This window comes from Manis pentadactyla, chromosome 7, assembly GCF_030020395.1.
Source record: "Manis pentadactyla isolate mManPen7 chromosome 7, mManPen7.hap1, whole genome shotgun sequence".
Lineage (NCBI taxonomy): Eukaryota > Metazoa > Chordata > Mammalia > Pholidota > Manidae > Manis > Manis pentadactyla.
Window position 1 is genome coordinate 103,722,219 of NC_080025.1, and position 21,342 is coordinate 103,743,560.

Below are 21,342 nucleotides of genomic sequence, written 5' to 3' on the forward strand. Positions count from 1 at the left end.
TGATTTTGCTCATTTTTATTTTTGTTTTTTTCCTGTGGTTCTGTGGGATATTGCTTTGATCTCTCTCTCTTTCTTTTCCTCCAAAATCCTGGCTCACAGAGGCCAGGTCTAAGTATGAGTTATGATCAGCTCTGCTGTCACTAGTCTCTAAAGAAAAACAAGTCGTCATGTTTGATTAATAGGGATTAAGTGAGCTCTGGCAGAGTTTTTACCTGCTCATGAAGGAACCTTGAACTTTGTGCCTAGGGAACAGCTGTGGGGTTTGTATTTTCAGGAGGAGTTGGGGCTCCAGTGCAGAGTGGCATTCAGTGCCTGGCTCCTGTCTGTCATGTCTGTGGTTTCACAGCTGTCCTTCTCTCTCCCCCAATCCCCTGTGCAGGCTCCTCCCGGGAGCAGGTGCCATGGGCTGGGCTGGGCCGAAACCCACAGAAGGGATCCAGAGGGCGGTGTGGGGCAGGCCCCTGCTGTGCCCTGGGGAAGTTGCCTATGGGGCCCCCTGAACACCTGCTCTAGTGCTTGTTGTGGCTGCTATGATGTCTCCCTCCATCCCCTTTTTCTCCTCCGTTTACCTGCCTGTGAAATGAAACATAACACCTACCATGGAGAGACACTGTGAGGGTTGTGCGAGAGCAACCAGTTTGTGAGAGAAAATCATCAGGGTCATTTTGTTCCTCCCAGGTCAAAGTCAGTGAACACTGGGGGCCCCCTATGTTGGGGACCCTATGCCAGGCACAACCATGGGTGCCTTGAGTGGCATAGTGTCTGTTTTAAAATTTATTTATTTATGATTTTCAATTTGAGGTGCAATTAACATATAACTATATTGGTTTCAGGTGTACAGCATAGTGATTCAGTATTTGTACACATTGTGAAACAATCACCACAAGAAGTCTTGTTAACTTCCATCACCTTACATAGCTACAAAAACAACTTTTTTCCATGTAATGATACCATTTAAGATAGATTCTCTTAGCAACTTTCAAACCTGCAATACAGTATTGACCTTGATCACCATGCTGTACGTTACAGCCCCGGGGCTTACTTATTTTATAACTGGTTGCTTGTACCTTTTGACTCCCTTCGCCCATTTCTCTCACTTCCCAACCACTGTCCCTGGCAGCCACCACCCTTAGAACTGAGCAGGTTCTAAACAAATGTCTGTCAAGTAAACAAATGAATGGGGATGACATTGGGGCAAGGGGCTTGGAGTGGTCCAGGACAGATCAGAGGGATCTGAGAAGCCCCTGGCACAGTGGGTAGAATCTAGATGGTTCCATCCAAGTTAACCTTTCTGGGACTCCTACAGGAGCACTGGGCTGGAAGGCAGAAGATAATCCTCACTATGAATTCAAGGTGATTTATTGAGCACCTATTAAGTGCAAGGTGCAGGGAGAGAAGATGCAGCAGCTGTTCTAGTGTGTTGGGGGAAGCAGACTAGTGAACAGGCAAGGACTCTAAGGACAAGTGAGTATGGGTCACCAATGCCACCCAGCCATCAGTGGCATGGAGGATGAGCTGAGCTCAGCTGGGTGAGGGTGAAGGTGTGGAGGCTGGCAAGCAGAGGCATTCAAGGTGGAGAGTGGACCTCCCAGAGGTGAGCAAGAATGAGATAAGCTGGGGAACACGTGGGAGTCCGTGGAGATGGAGACGATCATGGTCGGGTGGCAGGGGCACTGCTGAGGTGCCAGGGCCTGTGTCGCTGGGTAAGGCAGCGACTGGCAGGATTCATTAGCGGTGGGGATGACGTGGTCACACTGGCCTTGTAGGAAGCACTGGGTGGAGAAGGGCTGGGCTGGGACATGCCCAGAGGTTGTGTGGGTAAGAAGGAGATGTGGCCTGAGTTCTCATTCTGGTGCTGCTCCTCAGAGCACATCAGAGCTGGAAGGAACCTCGGCAGCCACTTAGTTCCCATTCCTATTTTACAGGCAAGAAGCTGAGGCACAGTGAGGCCCGATGCCTTGCCCCTGGTGGGGGCCACCCCGGGACAGCCCGCTCTCTTGCCCCCTCTGCCTGCAGGGTGAGATGAACCGAGGACACATGTCCCGTCTTCCTGACCAGACTGCCTCCTCATGAGGTGACTTGAGGGTCCCTGAGAGGGCAGCAGCCTGAGACACAGGCTAATAAAAGGTTGGCAGGGCCTGGATTCAGCCTTTTGGCAAAGGTCAGATCCCGTGGCTGGGCAGCTTGGGAGTCATCTGACTGAACCTGGGAATGTGAGTGAATGTGGGGACAAGGCCAAGGCTGGGCACTGCCAGCTGGCAAGGCAGGGAGGTGCCTTTGCTAATGGAGTCCCCTTGGGCCACGGGAGGACAAGGAGTGAGTCAGAGGAAACCAAATTTGAACCCCAGGTCTACCTGACTGCTCTCCTGGAGGCCCACAGGCCTGGGAGTCTGTCCTCTGCCTTACTCAGTTGGCCCCAAGCCTGGACTCGGAGAGAGGGGTCCAGTCCTGCTGCATGACTTAGCAGCTGGCAGCCCAGGGGGAAAAGCTTCATCCTATGGGCCTCAGGCTTCCCATCTGCTGAGTGGGGGCATAAGGATCATCTCTGTGGCCAGGCTGCCTTACATTCCCCCTCGTTATGGAAGGAGCTGGTGAAGTTTGCATTCCCAGGGGTGTGGCCTCCCTTTCAGGGTTCCCAGGTTCTGTTTTAGCCACTCCAGGGTCTCCTGGGCAGACACTCTGATACCACCCTGGCCTGGTGGTGCGTGGCAGCTCTGCTTTGCTCTCTGAGCCCCAGCCAGCCTGTCAGTGTCATGGGGTAGAATCCATTTCCTTCCACTCTGATCACCTCTTCTCCTCAGTCCTCAGCTGTTCTTGGAACAAGTCAAGGCCCTGAAGGGTACAAATTAGGGGACATGGAAGTTATGACAGCTAAAAACTAGCACTTCCTGATTCACCTTCCTGAGATGTACAGAAATCATCAACAGTGCTGAAGGCTAGATATAAGCCAGGAACAAGGAAACATTTAATCCAAGCTCAATGAAGGATTCAGGGCCACTCTATGCCCTCCTTTCCAGCCAACATGCCTTGGCCTATGGAGATGGGGGAAGCTGGGTCCTGACTGTGTGAGGGCTGCTTCCCCCTTGACCTCTCATCCATATCTCTTTCCATGTGACGACAGCTGTCCTCTGAGATTTCGCTCAAGTTGGTATAAGCACGCTATCCCACGTCCCCTGGGAGGCTCAGTGACCTCTGGGCAGTTACGTATTCCAGGGAGCTCATGTTCTCATGGTCGCCTCTGCTCAGAATCCCAGCTTTGGCTGGCCTCTTGTTCCCACTCTTGCCCTCTGTCTCTGACTTGCAAAGGCACACGTGGATTTTCCCCCAGCCCCTGACCACGGAGTGGAGTGCAGCTGCTCCTGCCGTGTGGAAGCTCTGCCACAGATGCTCCTGCCCCGTGCTGGGAAGCTAAGATGTGCTGCTCCGAGCCGGCCACACCTGGGTCTACGCCTCTGACCTCGCTCTGCCAGGCCGCTGCCCGGCTTGCCCAAGCTTGGGGGACAGACTATGTCAAGGCCAGCACATTGCTGACTGTGCGGGCCACTGAGTGCCCTGCAGTCCGCTGGGAAAGAGGGAGGGAGAACAGTCTCCTCCTGCCTGTTTTCCTCTGTCAGGGCCCCACAGCAGGGTACTCCTGGGTTTGTTAATGGGACAGCTCCTGTAGTGATGATAGAGGTGGAGTCGAGATGGTTCAAATAATGACCACTGTGGCACATTCAGGCCTCTTCTTTCCTTTGGCCTCTGGCTCGCTGTGACTTTCCCTCAAGAGTCTCAGAGTACCCCTGCCATTTCGCTTTTGCCTGTGTTAGGGTTCGCCAGAGAAACGGAGACAGTAGGAGATGTATATACACAGAGAAGTTTATTTTCAGGAATTGGCTCATGCAGTTGTGGGGCCTGGCAAGTCTGGAATCCTGGCAGGTTGGAATTTCAGGTAGGAGTTGATGTTGCAGCCTGGACTGTGAAATCTGCAGGGAAGGCCAGGTGGGCTGGAAACTCTGGCAGGGTTTCCATGAGGGAGTCCAAGGCCAAATGCCTGCCTCTTTGGGAAATCTGTCTTTCTTCTTAAGAACTTCAACTGATTGGATGAGGCCCACTCACACTACAGCATGTAGTCTGCTATTTTCAAAGACACTGATATTAATGTCAGTCACATCGAAAAAATACCTCCGCAGGAACATCTTGATAGGTGTTTCACCAAGGAACTGGGCACCATAACCTAACCACGCCGATGTATAACGCTGACTGTGACACAGCCCAATACCTGTTTATCTCATATGCCTGTGTGTGTGAACCCTTAGTGTGGGCTTGGTTTTGAGTTTTTCTGGGAGTCTCCTAGACCACATGTAAATACTCACTGCTGCCATTGTGGGTAGAGGTACAGAAATCACACCCCAGCCAGCTTCTGCACAGTCCCACAGGCATCAGAGAGGAGAGCCAACCCTCCTGGCATTGGTGGAGGCCGTGCTGTGTAGACGGCTTTGCAGATGAGCTGCGGCTGGCATTTCACCTGCGTGTCTTCCCAGCAAGCTTGCTTCTGTGGTCAGTTGATAGGAGTTAGTCCGCTCACTGATCCGTTTGGTGGGCTCAGCCCTGTGTCTGCTCTTCTCAGGGAGGATGGGAAGAGGTGAGCCAGGCCAGTCAGGGGCATAAGAGTTTGTGGGAGGAGAAGCAAAGGAAAAATCCAGACTGCATTCTCAGGGAAGCTGAGTCCCTTGCAATCAGGGAACCGTCCAGCCTGTAAGCTTAGTGAGGAGGGTTGGGAGGCTGTGGGACTGGGACAGTCAACGAAGGGGAGGAGACAGGAGCCAAAGATGAGTACATATAGATGGTGGAGGGAAGAAGGGAAAGAAGTCATTCCTGTTGCGTTGCATTCAGGGAAGGTTATCACACCATTCTCAGCAGGAAGCATGTTGAATGAGGAAATGGAATCCCACACTTACACCCTTGCCTTCGGCATTTCCGAATAGCGGCCTTTGTGAGTTACCTGGCATCATAATAATAACAGCTAATGCCTATGTGGCCTTGTTCCCTGCTAGGCATAATTCTAATCCCTTTACATATACTATATGGACTTACATAATCTTCATAAAATCTTCATAAATCTTGCTGTTGTCTAGGTTTCAGGGTTGAAGAAACTGAAGCATAGAGAGAATTATGTAATAGGCTCAAGGTCACAGAGCCAATAAGTGGTGGACTCAAATTGAACCCAAGCCGCCTGGGTCAGGAGGCCATGATCATAACTACCATGCTAGGTGTCTTCTGCAGAGAGGACCCCCTAAGGTCAACAGGTCCTTACAAATACCACTCTTGTTTTCTCAGGGTTTGCTACAAAATGAGAATATGGGCTCTCCTGTCACCTACCCACCCACCAAATTTCAGAGCTCACCTGGGAATCAACCCCCTGCCCCTGTGGCCAGTCTTGCTGGAAGGCTGTGAAGGGAGAGTCAGAATTTCACTCAAAGGCTTTTTCTTTCCTTAAGAAAGACAGGGCTCTCAAACTGAGCACTGGAGCCACTATTTGGTGATAAAAGGTGGTATTTGTGCAGAGAAGTGCATCTCCTTGCACAGCTGATGAATGTCCTTTTTGGCATGTAAATAGAATGTTGACCCAGGAAATCCAAGTTGTCTTGCATTTCCCTTGACTTCTCAGGAAGAAGGTGAAATTGATTTGTGAACATAACATAAATACCATCACAGCTGTCTCCGAATACTGATTCTGCACAGGGTCTTACATGCACATAGTAGGTGCTCAATAGAAATTGACTGAAGCCAGACTGTCTGGTCCAGTGTATTCTAGCTACATGACCTTGGGTGAGTTACTTCAGTTCTCTGGGTCACAATTCTCTTTGTAAAGTGGAGCTCAGAATAGTACCTATTAGAGTGCCTACCTCCTCAGATTGCTCTGAGATGGCATGGCTTAATCAAGGCAGAGTGGTTAGTTCACTGCACACTGGCTTAATCAAGGCAGAGTGGTTAGTTTAGCTACTGGTGTGACAGGCTTTACATGGGAAAGTAAATGAGAAATATGGTCAGGATGGAGGAGATCACTCTGGCCACCCTGCTTCTGACGATCCGAGCCAGAAGTGACAAGGTTCTTTTAAAAATGTTTGTATTGTGATAAACGTCAATCAATAATGACTTTAGAGAACAATTTAGTTTAATTCCCCTCATTTTAGATGTGGAAACTGAGGTCCAGAGAGGGGAAGGGTTTGCTCAGACCCCTGTCAGAGCTGGGACTTAAGTCCGTCTAAGTGAGAGGCTGCATTGCTTCTCCTAATTCATTTCTCTGTCCATGGCTGTGACCTGATCATGGGTCTGGATGTCACAGAATCAACAGACGGCCTTTGGGAAAAGGCAAACACAACTCAGGTTAGCAAGTTTGGCACTGGATTCACCTGGGGAGGGACAGCAGCCATCAGCTTAATCACATGTTAGCTGTGTGACTCTTGAACTGGGGAATTTTTTCCAAGAGGGTCTCACCACGGTTTCCATCCAGCCATCGATGGCTGAATCTGTGGGGCAATAAGCATTTTTCAGATCACTGGAACCACAGTGATGACATTGCAGAGCTGAGATGCCTTGCTGCCCAGTTCACAGGGAGAGAAAAGCGACACCCAGAGAAATATTATTTGCCCCTTAGCTAGTTGATGACAGATTTAAAACCAGCACTCAGAACTACTGGCTTCCTAATCAGGCATCTAACTGCAAGGAAACAGTGTTTTTCTCAATGAGCTTACTCTTAGTGATTTTCCCAGTAGTAGTACTTTTTTTTTATTAAGGTAGTATTGATATACAATCTTATGAAGGTTTCACATGAGCAACATTGTGGTTACAACATTCACCATATTATTGAGTCCCCCCCTACATCCATTGCAGTCACTTTCCATCAGTGTGGTAAGATGCTACAGAATCATTACTTGTCTTCTCTGGGGTATACTGCATTCCCCATGACCCACCTACATTATGTGTGTTAATCACAATGCCTCTTCATCCCCTTCTCTCTCCCTCCCCCCACCCCCACCTTCCCCTATCCCTTCCCTTTAGTAACAGGTAGTCTCTTCTTGGAAGTCTATGAGCCTGCTGCTGTTTTGTTCCTTCAGTTTTGCTTTGTTGCTATATTCCTCAAATGAGTGAAATCATTTGGTACTTGTCTTTCTTCACCTGGCTTATTTTTTCTGAGCATAATACCCTCTAGCTTCATCTATGTTGTTGCAAATGGGGGGATTTGTTTTCTTCTTATGGCTGAATAGTATTCCATTGTGTATATGTACCACATCTTCTTTATCCATTCATCTACTGATGGACAATTCCATATCTTGGCTATTGTAAATAGTGCTGTGATAAACATAGGGGTGCATATGTCTGTTTGAATCAGGGATCTTGTTTTCTTTGAGTAAATTCCTAGGAGTGCAATTCCTAGGTCAAATGGTATTTCTATTTTTCTTTTTTTGAGGAACCTCCATATTGTTTTCCACATGGTTGAACTAATTTACATTTGACCAGTGGTGTGGGAGGGTTACCAGTAGCCCTGTTCTAAAAAATATTTCAGAAAACCCTCCAAATCTGACCCTTACAAAGACAGACCCTGTAGACATGGAAAAGAGGATTTGCTGCTCATCCAGATTTGAGAATTGTAGACATACAGAGAGGTAAGATTGCTGATTCCTCAGGGGAAGGTAGGGTTAAGCTATTGGTCATCTTTGTCTGGCTGTGACTGACCCTGAGAGGTAACCGGGGGCTCTTGCCTAAGGCTACTCAGAGAGGTGTCTGTGGATGCTTCGTCAGTTTGTGTTTGTGAACTTTTGGCTACTAGTGTGCAATATGTGCAGAAATTGAGAGTAAGCATATGGAAGCTTTTATGGCAATTGAGAGAGCAGTTTTATGCTTGCTGAATTTAATAAGAAAAAGGTGAACATTTACTTTGTGTATATTAATGGTTTATTTCATTTTTTCTATAAATCTATTTTTATTGTATTTCTCAAAAGTGTTCATCTACAATTGATTGACTATAAGAAGGAGAAAATATCAGTCCTTCAACTAGGTGAAGTATAAGGAGCTCCACTGCCTGGTCTGTTCCCCAGAGATTCTGATGGAATTGGTCAGGGCAGCAGCCTAGGCACTGGGTGGTTTCAGAGCCTCCTGGGAGGTTCTGAGCTAGGACAAGACCACTGCTGCCCCAGAACAGCATCAGCATTACTGGGCTCTTAGAAATGTAAACTCCCAGCCCCACCCAGACCTTCTGAATAAGAAAGTTAGCGTGGTTTTTCAGTCTCTGAGGTTCTGATGCACTGAGTTTGGGAACTGCTGCCTTTGCCTAAGTTCCTGAAAGTCAAGGTCTGTTCACCTCCCAAGATGTGCACACACTGACTCGGTGAACATGCAGATCGGAAGCTCAAACACATCCTCCACCCGACCCTTCCCCTCCCCAGCCCCATGCACATGCCCCCCCTCCCCCCCCCGGGGTTTAAGGCTGAAGAGGAGGGCAGAGATCCACTTTTACATGCATGGGGAAGACAGCTTCTCTCTTCCCCTTTCTCTTCGAAGAGAAATTCAGCATTGCCTATTTTTTACTTCATCATCACTCATTTATTCATTTATTCCACCATTGTTGAGCCAGAACGTTTTGATCTCTCTGGGCACAGGTGCAGTGTGGGTGCTGGGTTACAGATTGGAAAGGCAGATAAGGATGGCAGAAACTGGACGTGGGGTGGGTGGGGGACCTTCCTCATCCCAGTCTGGCCCTGCCTCTCTGTGCAACCCTGGCAAGTCACGCTCCTGCTCTTCTCTATGAAACGGATGAAGTTTGGACCAGATGAACTCTGAGGGCCTTCCAGCTCCAGGAACAGGCTTCTAAAGGAGGGCAGGGTGCTGAGGGGGAGTGCTAGGCCCATAGGCACATAGGGAGTTCTCATTCATTATTGGATGGGCAGGAAGTGGATGAATGAACTAATAAAAATATGCAAATGAACAGGTGAATCAACAAGGGGACATGCAGATGAATAGGAAGTCTTCCTGGGGAGTAGGAGATGCGGTAGTGTCCACGTCTGTGTATACGTGCATGTCTGTGTATGCATGCACGTGGTACTGAGGCTTGAGTCATGGGGACATGTCAAGTCCTACATCTTTGCTGTTCTGATCTCTGGCCCCATAGCCTCACAGGCAGAGCAACCAGGACTCATCAGCCTTAAAAGCCAGAGCACAGGGGAGGTGGGGGCAGGACACACCCTCTGGGGTTATCCAATCCCATTTCCTGTCTGGGCCAGAAGGTCCCCACAGAGCTCCCCAGCGGCTGGGCACCTAGCATTTGCTTGGACAGCTCCTCCTCCTCAGCATCACGCAGGTCTCACCAGTCTTTAGAGGGGGGTCCCTCCTTTAGGCGGCCTTCCTAGGCCATTCCAGCCCCCAGGGATCTCCCCACTCCTGTGCTCCCACAACCGCCCACATCTGAGCCTCAGATGCCAGCCTTTGCTCTCTTCACAGCCTGGACTCTTCTCAGCTGCCCACAACAACTTAGAAGTGCCTGTGGGCATTTATAAATACCTATTTTAAAAATTATGTTTAATAACATAAGAAACACCCAAATACATTAGCATTATTAGAGGGATTGAAAATAAGAAGGATAAACACTCCCTTGGCCCTCCCAATACCATCAGCCTTCCCAGAGAACACTTTATCAGTTTCCCGACCTCCTTTTCACACCTTAAAATTCGCATTTACAGTGAATTTGTGTATTTCTGTTTTTCGTGAGGTGGTTCACACAAGTATCATACTGTACGAGGCCCTTTCACATTAACAATATGTCTTAGAGGGCTTTTGGTGCCAGAAATTTTGTGCCGTGTGTCACTTATGTAAGTCATCTCCGCTGTGGCATAAATGTGGAATAAAATGCCATGTATGGGAACAGCTGCCCTGTGTACCAGAGCTGGGTACACTGCTCTTGTTGGAGGTGTGGTTCATTTCCAGAGTTTCACAGCTGTTGACAATGCTGCAGAGAACACTTCTGCACATGCCTCTTTGTGTAACATGTGCAAGTATTTCCCTGGGGTACAGACTCAGAAGTGGGACTGCTGCATTGGAAGGTGCAAACATTTTCTATTTTAATAGATGCTGCAGAGCTGCCCTCCAGACTGCTTGCTTGCCAGCACCTGAGACCCCTCGACACCTGTCGACAGCAGTTTTGATTAATCTTCATTTGCCAACCTGATAAACAGGAAGGTGCATCTCATTCTCGCTTTAATTTGCATTTCCCTGATTACTCATGAGGCTGAGCATATTTTCATATGGTTGGACCATTTGTAGAGAAAATGCTCATTGAACGAGTAGAGTCTTAGTAAAGATACTGCTAAAGAAGGAGAAGAATAATGTGGCTCAGAGAAAGTTCTGTGAGGTTCCAGATCACTGGACTGGTCTGGGAACAATGCTCACAGGGCCTGGGTGGGGTGCAGAATGAGTGAGGTATTTCTGACACTTAGAACAATAGAGTCACACAGCCAATCTGAGACAAGGCTTAGCCTGAACCCAAGGCCTCCTCAGCTCATGGGGTCTCACCCAAATGGGGTGTCCATCACTCCCAGAACTGTCACTACCTGAGCTCAGGAGATGGGAGTGGCCTTTTGCTGCAGTTTTTTTCAGTTATCTATTCTTGTGTGACAGACTACCCCAAAATATAATGGTTCCAACAACAATCATTTGTTTACTCATGCTTCTGCAACTGGGCGAGGGCCCGATGGAGCCCCCTCTGCTGGGGCTGGAACATTGAAGAAGGCTTCTTCTCCACATGCCCAGAGCCTGGGCGAGGATGGCTGGACCAGCTGGGCCCTGGATGGCAGGCATCTCTCTGGGCCCTCTCCAAATGGCTTAGCTCAGGCTTCCTCCCAGCATGGTGGTTTCAGGGAAGTAATGTTTTTTTATGTGGCAGAATACACAAGGAGAAGCTGCCCAGTCTTCTTAATGCCTGTACCTCAAAGCCCTAAAATATCACTGATGCCTCATTCCACTGGCTAAACCAGTCACAGGGCCGTGGGAGGGGAAATAGACTTCATCTGTTGGTGGGGAGAGGCAAGGCCCATTGCAAAAGTGCTTGTGGGCTGGGGGAGATTGCTGTGGCCTCTGGAAACACAACCTACGACACAATTGAAATCCTCTCAAAACAGATTGAGAAAAAAGAGAATTTACTATAAAGGACACGAGGTATTTCAGAGAACTCTAGGCCAGGAAATTCAGTGGAGGAAAGGTCTGTATTGGGAAACCCCACCAAAAATGTAAGTTGCCTCCCCCAGCCTCCCTGAGTGCACCACCGTCTCTCCACCCCAACACCAGCTTTCTCTGCTTTTCTATGTTCATGGACCCTGTGAGGGTGTCCCAGGGTAGCACCTACACCCTCCAGGCCCTCACCTACCCCAGGTTTTTATGAGTCCAGCTGGCCCAGCCCAGCCAGGTTTTCTCCCCTATGTGGAAGATGAGGCTCAGAGACTTTGAATGTGTTGCTAGCACCAGTAAGTGGCAGGGCCAGGTTCTGAACCCGGAAACTACCACCTGACTCCAGTTCCAAGGCTCTTTCTGGGCTTCCCCTCTGCTCCGCCCACACCCCTGTCAATCTCAGACCTGTGGGAGCTGTGCGGGGATTGGCCCTGACAGCCAGGCCTCCTCCCAGTCAGCAGCCTCCTCTGCTCCCTGCTTGGAGGGGGCGGCGTCCTGCCACGCAGGGTGCGTGGGGGCCACTCCGGGTGTAGTTCATCTAGAGTGAAGGGCTTCAAGCACCCCAGCGGGCTTCCTGCCTTCCCCCTTGAGCTCCAGTGTGGGCTGAGAATGCAGAATTTCGGAGAAGTGCAGAAGGGGCAGGCAGTAATGTTCATTTCTGAGCCTGCTCACTGAAAGCAATCCATCCTTGCCACAGCTTTGATGAGAAGGCTCCTTATACCTCCTCCGGGTCTGGCTGCCTGACTTGGGTGGGACTTCCCAGGGCTACCTCTGTCCTCACACCCTCCCCCAATGCAAAAATCTGGTTTGTGGCCTCAGGATCACATATACCACCTTCTTGCCCTACCCAGGGACTGACCTGCTTCAGGAAACCCCTGTGTGCTCCAGATCCCCAGCCCCTCTTCTCTGCAGGGTCCTTGGCTATTATCCACCCACAGCTTGGAATATCCCCCTCCCCCACTACACCCAAGCATATTCTTCCCACAACCAAGGCTCAAGGCAAAGTCCACCTCCTCCACAATGCCTTCTTCAGGCTCCCCTAAGAACTATTTCTACCTCTGTTTAGACAGTTATCGTCTCCTTGCACCTTGGATCACTGGGATTTTGGACATAAGCAGTAAGACCTGGCACATCCCCATGACACTTATTTAGTCATTCAACTACTGTTCATTGAGTGCCTTCTCCGTGCCAGGTACCGCTGTAGCACTGGGGAACAGAAGGGATGCAGATCAGATCGCTGCCCTCACAGGTCTGGGATTCTGTTGTGGGAGGCAGGAGACAAACAGGATGATTAAGTCAAGTGGGAAGTAAGTCACACAGAGATGGGTGCCACAGGGTGCACTGGGCAGGGGAGGAAGATCAGAGAGCCATAGATGGGACCAGATGGTACAATTTAAAAGGGGGTGAGGGAAGGCCTCCCTGAGAAGGGAACATTTGAGCAGACTTTAAGGAGGTGAGGGAGTGAGCCATGAGATTCTCTGGGAAAGAGCCTGGCAGGGAGCGGGTGCCAAGGGCCTAAGGCAGGAACATGCCTGCCATATCTGAGGCATGCTGTGGCAAGAGCAGAGCGATCACGGGGAGAGAGGAAGAAGATGGGGCCAGAAAGGAAATCAGGCAAGGTCACACGAGGTCCTATGGTTTATCATAAGGCCATTGGCTTTTATGCTGAGTGAGATAGGGTTACTGAAAGGTTGCCACTGTAGTCTTACAATTACAAATAAGGAACAGTGCATGGTAAGTGGACAAGAAATTAATCATTTATAGTAATAGCCAGTGGTATTATTTTTTAGGTCTTTTTATATGCCAAGCACTGTGTTAGCACTATACATAAGTAATCTCATTTAATTCTTGCAACCACCCCTTGAGTTGAAACTCTCATTATCCACATTTTACAAATGAGCAACTCGAGGCTCAGGGAGGTTTAATAACTTTCCCAGCATCACCCAGCTAGCAGGTCCTACAGTAGTGATTTCAATCCAGGCTGGCTCCTGAGGCCACACTCTGGACCATGTCTTACACTGCCTTAAACTAATGAGCAGGTGTTCATGGACTCCCTCCCAGCTCTCATGCTGTTCTGTTCAGTTTCAAGATGAGAGCATATAACACATGTCCTGACCCTACTCAGAATATTTCAGATGAGTGCCCATCCCGCCATCCTTCCATCTAACTGCTCTTCATGCCTTTCTCCATCCTTCCCTCCGTCCCTCCCTCCATCTATTCATCCCACATTCAGCACTCATTGAAGCTTCCTAGGTGCTCAGGCCCCATTGGACCAGCGGTCCTCAGTTGTTTTCTGTTGTCATTTTCTTACTTAGTGGAGCAAGGCAGCAGGAACTGGAGATGAGCCTCAAATTCCACAGTAGCTCTACTCTAACCAGCTCTGGGACCTCTCTGGGGCTCTGTTCTCTGCCTGTTGCCAGCGGGGCTCAGCCCTGTCGTTGCCCCCCACTCTGAGGTTCTGTGGGGGAGGGGGCTGCTCATTCGTGGCAGGTGAACTCTGACCCGTGTTGCTTCTGCCACCTGCAGGTTGGGGGTGGGAAGGACACCAGCTTCTTAGTGGTTCAGGCTCCTTCTGGAGGCCCAGGTAGGGGTGGCACTTTGTTTTGTTCCACAAAGAGCTTTTTGTTCTGCCCTCTGCTTGGAAAACCACGCTCCCCTTCCCTTCTGTCTTCCCTTCGTGTGAGCCCTTGGTGGGGACATCCATTGCCACAGAAACCAGCCCCAGTGTGGACTGGAGCTTCCTTTCCACTCCTTTTCCCCCATCCCCAGCCCTACGCTGGGAGCTGGGCCCTGCACTGGGGCCGATGTGGACAAGAGGCTGCCCACTGAGGAAGAGACGGGCCCTGGGTAGCCTCTAGCCTCTGGGGACAGAATGATGGATTTGAGAAGGAGGAGAGGTGGCCCTGACCTCACAGCCGGGCTTACATTTCTCTGTCTTGGAGAAGTCTGATACGAGACAGTAAGGAAGGGTAGTACACTTGGCTGTGGCCTGAGTGGCTGTGTCCCCCCGAGTTCATACAGTGAAGCCCTTGGCCCTGGTGTGATGGTGTTAGGAGATGGCCTTCTGGAGGTGCTTAGATTCAGATGAGCCATGAGCTCCTATCATGGCACTGGTATCTGATGGCTGCTGACGGGTGATAAATTTGGAACTTCAGATGGGTTCTCAGCTATCTAGAAGCAGGGTTTCACCTGGTGTCTGTTGGTATTTTTATGTTGCATAACGTAATTCCACCTGAAATGTGCATAGCCATTTTTTTTTCTTTTTGAAGCCCTGTTACATTGTTACACCATGCCCAACTGTTTGATGCCAGCACCTCTTCTTGCAGCAGAGATCAGCCAAAGCTCTCCTCCTATTCCCCAAATGTAAGCTGAGGTTTCCGGAGGCTTGAGACCCACAGAGTAGCCCATAGAGAGTCCCCCACCCCCAACAGAAGCATGACTGATGAATGGGGGCCTCACTGTCCATATAACCCCCTTTCCCACTGGGCCCAGAGTGTGAGAGCACAGCTGCCCTGGAGTGGCCTATTAGCATAACCACACTCTGGTCCACAGGCATCTTCAAGACGCCTGGCAGCTCACTGGCAGCCTGAGAGCCGGAGTCAGGCAAATCGCTGGATTTGGTTTATTTGCAGATGAATATCCCTCCCCAGAGGTAGGAGGAGAGGGAGTGCACAGTCTCTTTTTAATTACTCCAGGCATTATTTACAAAGCCCTCTGGGGTGAGGGCTGGGCCTGAGGGGGATTCTGATCTCCAGCGGGTATCCACTTGTCTGCTCTTGGACTTGCCCAAGACCTAAGTTTGGCCCAGGCTGAGCCCAACCGCTTCCTGCGGGTTCTGCCTCCCTTCGTCTTTGCAGGGAAGGTGAGTGAAGGGCTTCAGGGGCACACTAGGCCCTCAGGGTCTGTCCTGCAGCGCAGTTCTCTAGGCTGGAAATTGCACAGGGCACTGCTGATAGGTATTTCCTTCCGTGGCAGCAGGGGGCAGCTTGGGGAAGCAGGAGGCACTTCTGAAAGGCAGACAAGATCTGCCTGCAGGACTCTGCCTCCTGCACCCCAGTCCTTACCCAGACCCAGCACCGTCCAGGGAAAGAGAGCACCCCTTGCCTGTGCGCCTGGCCCAGCAGCCTCTCTTAATCCTCACAAGACACGAGGGGAGCGATTTTTATGATCTGATTCAAACCCAGGTCTGTTTTGTCTGTCTTTCTGTGTAGCTAGGCAGACTCAGGAAATCAGCTTCCTGGCCCCTGCAGAGCGTCATCTGAGCACCAGGCACGTGGGTCAACTGCACTCACCACCACCCCTTCCCCCTTTGTGGGTGTGATGGTGCAGCCAGGTGGAATCCCAGCCTGCCACTTACTTACTGGGTGGCCCTAGGCAGGTTGCTTCACCTCTCTGAGCTTCAGCTCCCACATCTGTAAATGGGGATACTTTGAACCATTCAGCAGTTATTTATTAAGCACCTATTATGTGCCAGGCATTGTACTGGATGTTGGGGAAGGTCTCAGTCTTGCCCTGTGGCCCCACTGCTCCAGCCTTCAGTACCTGGCCCTCCTGCCATCCTTTGCACATACCCACTTCTCCTGCCAGAGCCTTGGATGAGAACAAAGACTTCCTTTGTGTGGGAGAAGCACTGAGGTGGAGAGGAGGAGACCTCAGGCCCCGGAAGGAGATCCCATGCAACATGTCCCTTTGACCACCTGCATATCAGGGAGGGCCTGGCATCCACGGCCCCGCAGCTGAGGAGAGGTCAGCTGGGCCTGGAATCCAGGGTTCCTGGCCGCTGGCTAAAACTCTGCTGTGCATGGTTTCCACCAAGCCTCACGCCCTGGGGCTGCTCCCTCCTCGGTGTCCCAGCTTTTTCCATCCATGAATTGGGTGGCCGACTCCACGCTCTTCAAGGGCCTGCCTGCCCCGGGACTCCCCTAGCCTGCCATCTCCTGGGAAGGGCCAAAGTGGGCAGGTGCATCCATGGTGCCCTCTTTCCAGTGACTTTAGCGTCCCCATCACACCTTCCCACCCCCACCTCCACAGCAAGGTAGTCACATCTGAAAGTCAAACGGCTGGGCTCTCTTACTGGGGTTCCAGAAGCTTTCTGCCTTTGCTGCTGCGGTAGAAAAGATTTGCTTCTCTGCGGTGTTGAAGGAACAACAAACAGTTAATGCCTTTTGAGGTCTAAAATGGCCATTATATCTCCAGGGGAGAGGTAGGGCGGGTGTTTTGCTGGCCCGCAGAATTGACAGCCAACATCTTTCTCAGATCCAGAAGTTATTATTACAAAGAAAGACACATTGCTTTCTTTTCAGTGTATTGGGTCATCTAACAGCAGCAGGAAACGGATTTCTCACTTAATTACAGATGTGCACTCTCTCGTCTGTAGCCATGCTGGTCCATGGGGTGTCAGCTGGGCTAGCCTCTGCATAGCAGCATCTGCATAGTATTTCCAGGCCACGTGCCCCTGGGAATGCCCCCATGCTCCCTTCCTGCTGCACACAAGTCTTGCCTGCTTACCCAGGCCCAGGCCAGTCCTTGCCACCTCCATCAGAAAGTTTTCCATGTTCCTAAGAACATGCCCCTCCCTCCTCCACAGACAGGGGAGCATCTCACCCTGACTGGCTCCTGGCACCCCCTTTCCCAAGGAAGAGGCATCAGGAGTCCTGGCATGAGAGACCCTGTTTATTTAGATCTATTCTGCTTCTCCACCTCCCATCCGCTGAGCTTGCACCCACCAGCTGCCCAGACTCCCTGATCCAGGCATGGCACTCCCACCCCACTTCCAGCTAGCTGCCTTGGATCACACTGGCCCCCCTGCCAGGACTGTCAGCCCCTCCCCACTGCCCCTCCCCGCGCCCTCACCCCCTTGCCCAGCACCTCTCTGCACTCAGCTGGCATCTGGCTGTGCTGATGGTTTGTGAAGCCCTCACTCATATGGCTGGCAGTTGACTTGGTGTCGGCTGGGCAGTAAGCTTGACATGGTGCTCAGTATCCAGAGGGCCTCCTGGGCTTTTCCACATGCTAGCAGCAGACTTCCCAAGAGCAGCAAAGAGGAAATAAGTTCCAGTGTACAAGCATTGTTTTGAAAAAATAGACTTAATTTTTTAGAGCAGCTTTAGGTTCACAGTGAAATTGAACAGAAAGCACAGAGAATTCCCATATGCCCCTTACATTTCCACAGCCTCCTCCACTATCAGCACCCCCGCCAGAGGAGTACCTTTGTTGTGATCAATGAATCTATATCGATTCATCATTATTACCCGAAGTCCACAGTTTGCATCACAGTTCACTCTTGGCTTTGTGCATTCTGTGGATTTCGACAAATCTATGTAATGACATGCATCTACCATTATAGTATCAGACAGAGTAGTTTCACTGCCCTGAAAATCCTGTGCTCATCGTGTTTATCCCTCCCTTTCCCCAACCCCAGCAAATACTGATCCTTTTACTGTCTCCGTAGTTTTGACTTTTCCAGAATGCCATACAGCGGAACCATACAGTATGCAGACTTTCAGATTGGCTTCTTTCATTTCTTGATGTGATTTAAGTTTCCTCCCTGTCTGTCGTGGCTTGAGGGATCATTATTTTTTAGCGCTGAATGCCATGCTATTGTCTGGACGTACCACTTTCTATGCACTGAGGTTCTCTCCAGGGACACTCTGCCGCTGGGGGAGGGGTAAGTCAGGGAGTATCACACTGCCCTCACCTCACAGAGATGCCAAAACGGGTGTTTAAGGATCCCTGGGAACCATTTACGATGAGAACAGGTTGGTGAGTGGCTCACTCCTTTGGGCAGTCAGCATTTGTCAGACACCCCCTGTGTGGCAGGCCCTGCACGTGGTGAAGACCTACTGTGCCCCAAAGGGCTTGTTGGCTGGAAGAGAAGGTGGAAACAGGCACAAAGTGGTGGACACAGAGGCCAGGGGCCAGTCAGGAAACCATCATAGAACTGAGGTGAAGATCATACAGCTGGAGCTGGGGCAGCAATGGGGAATGGAAACAGCTGCATGGATTTGAGACTGTTTAGGGGGTGACTTCAAGAGGCCTGTGTGAGACAGGGTGGGCATCAAGGGTGCGAGAGGGAGGAGCGTGTGGGGGTGAGGGTATGGACCCAAGTGTGGGATTTCTCACCCAGATGGGACCGTGGGAGGGAGAGCAGTATGGGGGATGGGGAGTTTGCCTTTGGACTTGCTAAGTTAGACAAGCCACAGGCCAGGCAGGGGGAGGCAGCTGGACACTGTGGTCAGGAGGGCAGGGGAGCAAGTTGGGCCAAAATACAGTTACTCTATGGATGACTTTCTAGAAGCAATAAGTGATTCTTGGATGCTGTCAATGACATATTAGTAGAGGCAGAATATGGAGATCTGTCCTTGATGATCCAGAAGGCCTTTAATTAGGGGTCATTAGTCTCTACTTGAACCACTTTACTGTGTTCCTTGAGCTCCCTTCTGCAATTAGTGCGGTGCCCAGGCTGGGGAACGTGGGTGGCAGGCACCCCCTCTGTACTCTCCTTATCCACACTGTGTTTAGATCAGCAGCACAGGCACCACCTGGGATCAGGTTAGAAATGCAGATTCTCAGCCCACCTCAGACCTAACAAACCAGAATCTGCATTTTTAATAGACCCCCAAGTGGTTCCTGGGCTAAATAACATTTCAGAGGCACTAGCCACAGCCCCTAGTACTCAGTCTTGGCTACACGTTTAAATTGCCAGGAGAACCTTCTGAAATACTGCGGCCCAGGTACCCCCAAGAAGGCTTCGAATACAGTTGGGTGGGGTAACTCCAGCTGTGTGATCTAATACATCCAGGCTGCAGGATGTTTACAGTTCCCTGGGGGATTCTAATGCATATCCAGAATGAGAACTCAGGCCCAAGCCCCTTGTGTAGCCTTCAATGTCACACTGGAGCTTGGAGTGTTAAAAGTGAGTGACTTTGGGAAGAAGAACCAAGATGGCAGCGTGAGTAGAGCAGCAGAAATCTCCCCAAACCACATATATTTTTGAAAATACAACAAATACAACTAATCCTAAAAGAGAGACCAGAAGACACAGGACAACAGCCAGACTACATCAACACGTGTGAGAGCCCAGCACCTGGTGAAAGGGGTAAGATACAACCCCCGGCCTGGCGGGACCCGAGCACGCTTCCCCCCAGCTCCCAGCGGGAGGGAGAGGGAGCCCAGGACTGCTAAACACCCAGCCCCAGCCATCCACACCAGAGCGCAGACACAGTGCGTGCGTGGGGTGCTGGAAACTAGGGAAACAGGACAGTAAGACCTGTGAGTGGGTCCCCGCAGCTGGCGCACCTGGGACAAAGAAAAGCGACTGCTTTTTGAAAGTCTTAAAGGGACAGGGACCCCACAGCTGGACGAAAGTGCCCCAGGACACTTAGCCCAGCAGCTGGGAATCACGGAAAACTCTGGGCACCCGAACCCCCGCAGCACAGCGCAGAGGCCCCTTACTGCGATAAACAGCCTCCCACCTGTTCCCCCTCCAACGGGGCTCCGCCATATTGGAGAAGCAGCCTGAGGCAGGCCACGCCCACAGCAACTGCAACGCTAAACTCCATAGTGGCCAGGCAAGAATCAGAGGCCCCGTCTACACGCAGCTGCCCAGCACAAGCCACTAGAGGCCGCGGTTCTCCCAGGAGAGGAAGGCCACAAACTGGCAAGAAGGGACTTTCTCTTACACAACACACGCGCTAGCTCCCCACAAATATATCTATCACCATGAAAAGGCAGAAGAAATTGATACAGACCAAGATCACAGAGGCAAACCCTGAGAAGGAGATAGACCTAACCAGTCTTCCTGAAAAAGAATTAAAAATAAAGCTCATAACCATGATGATGGAGCTGCAGAGAAATATGCAAGAGCTAAGGGATGAAGTCCGGAAGGAGATTACAGAACTGAAACAATCTCTGGTCTGGAAGGATTTATAAGCAGAATGGATAAGATGCAAGAGGCCATGGATGGAATAGAAACCAGAGAACAGGAACGCATAGAAGCTGACACAGAGAGAGACAAAAGGATCTCCAGGAATGAAACAATATTAAGAGAACTGTGTGACCAATCCAAAAGGAACAATATCTGCATTATAGGGGTACCAGAAGAAGAACAGAGAGAGAAAGGGATAGAAAGTGTCTTTGAAGAAATAATTGCTGAAAACTTCCCCAAACTGGGGGAGGAAATAATCAATCAGACCACAGAAGTGTACAGAACTCCCAACAGAAAGGACCCAAGGAGGACAACACCAAGACACATAATAATGAAAATGGCAAAGATCAAGGACAAGGACAGAGTTTTAAAGGCAGCTAGAGAGAGGAAAAAGGTCACCTACAAAGGGAAACCCATCAGGCTATCATCAGACTTCTCAACAGAAACAATACAGGCCAGAAGAAAATGGCATGATATATTTAATGCAATGAAAGAGAAGGGCCTTGAACCAAGAATACTGTATCCAGCATGACTATCATTTAAATATGAAGGAGGGATTAAACAATTCCCAGAAAAGCAAAAGTTGAGGGAATTTGCCTCCCACAAACCACCTCTACAGGGTATTTTAGAGGGACTGCTCTAGATGGGAGCACTCCTAAGACTAAATAGATGTCACCAGAGAAAATAAAATCACAGCAAAGAAAGCAGACCAACCAAATACTAACTAAAGGCAAAAAAATAAAATCAACTACCCATAAAAGCAGTTAAAGGAAGCACAAAAGAGCACAGAATTAAACAACCAACATATAAAGAATGGAAGAGGAGGAATAAGAAGGGAGAAAAATAAAGAATGACCAGACAGTGTTTAAAATAGCTCAATAAGTGAGTTAAGTTAGACAGTAAGATACTAAAGAAGCTAACCTTGAACCTTTGGCAACCATGAATCTAAAGCCTGCAATGGCAATAAGTACATATCTTTCAATAATCACCCTAAATGTAAATGGACTGAATGCACCAATCAAAAGACCCAGAATAATAGAATGGATGAAAAAGCAAGACCCATCTCTATGCTGCTTACAAGAGACTCACCTCAAACCCAAAGACTATAGGAATAAAGAAAGACTGAAGGAACAAAACAGCAGCAGAATCATAGAATCTAAGAATGGACTAACAGTTACCAAAGGGAAAGGGACTGGGGAGAAAGGGAGGGAAGGGAG

General features: G+C 50.0%; 1 long non-coding RNA gene across 3 annotated transcripts in view; it reads left to right on the top strand.

The window, feature by feature from the left end:
• The window catches only part of LOC118918498 (uncharacterized), a 37,258-nt gene that overhangs the window by 4,862 nt on the left and 11,054 nt on the right, over positions 1 to 21,342 (top strand). For 2 of the 3 annotated variants that reach the window (XR_008998522.1, XR_005027162.2), the window contains exon 1: positions 1,970 to 2,074. The exons of the other annotated variant lie outside the window; for it this stretch is intronic. This is a non-coding gene — a long non-coding RNA (uncharacterized LOC118918498). Of the gene's footprint in view, positions 1 to 1,969; positions 2,075 to 21,342 lie in introns of those variants that run through there. 3 annotated transcript variants of the gene reach the window in all.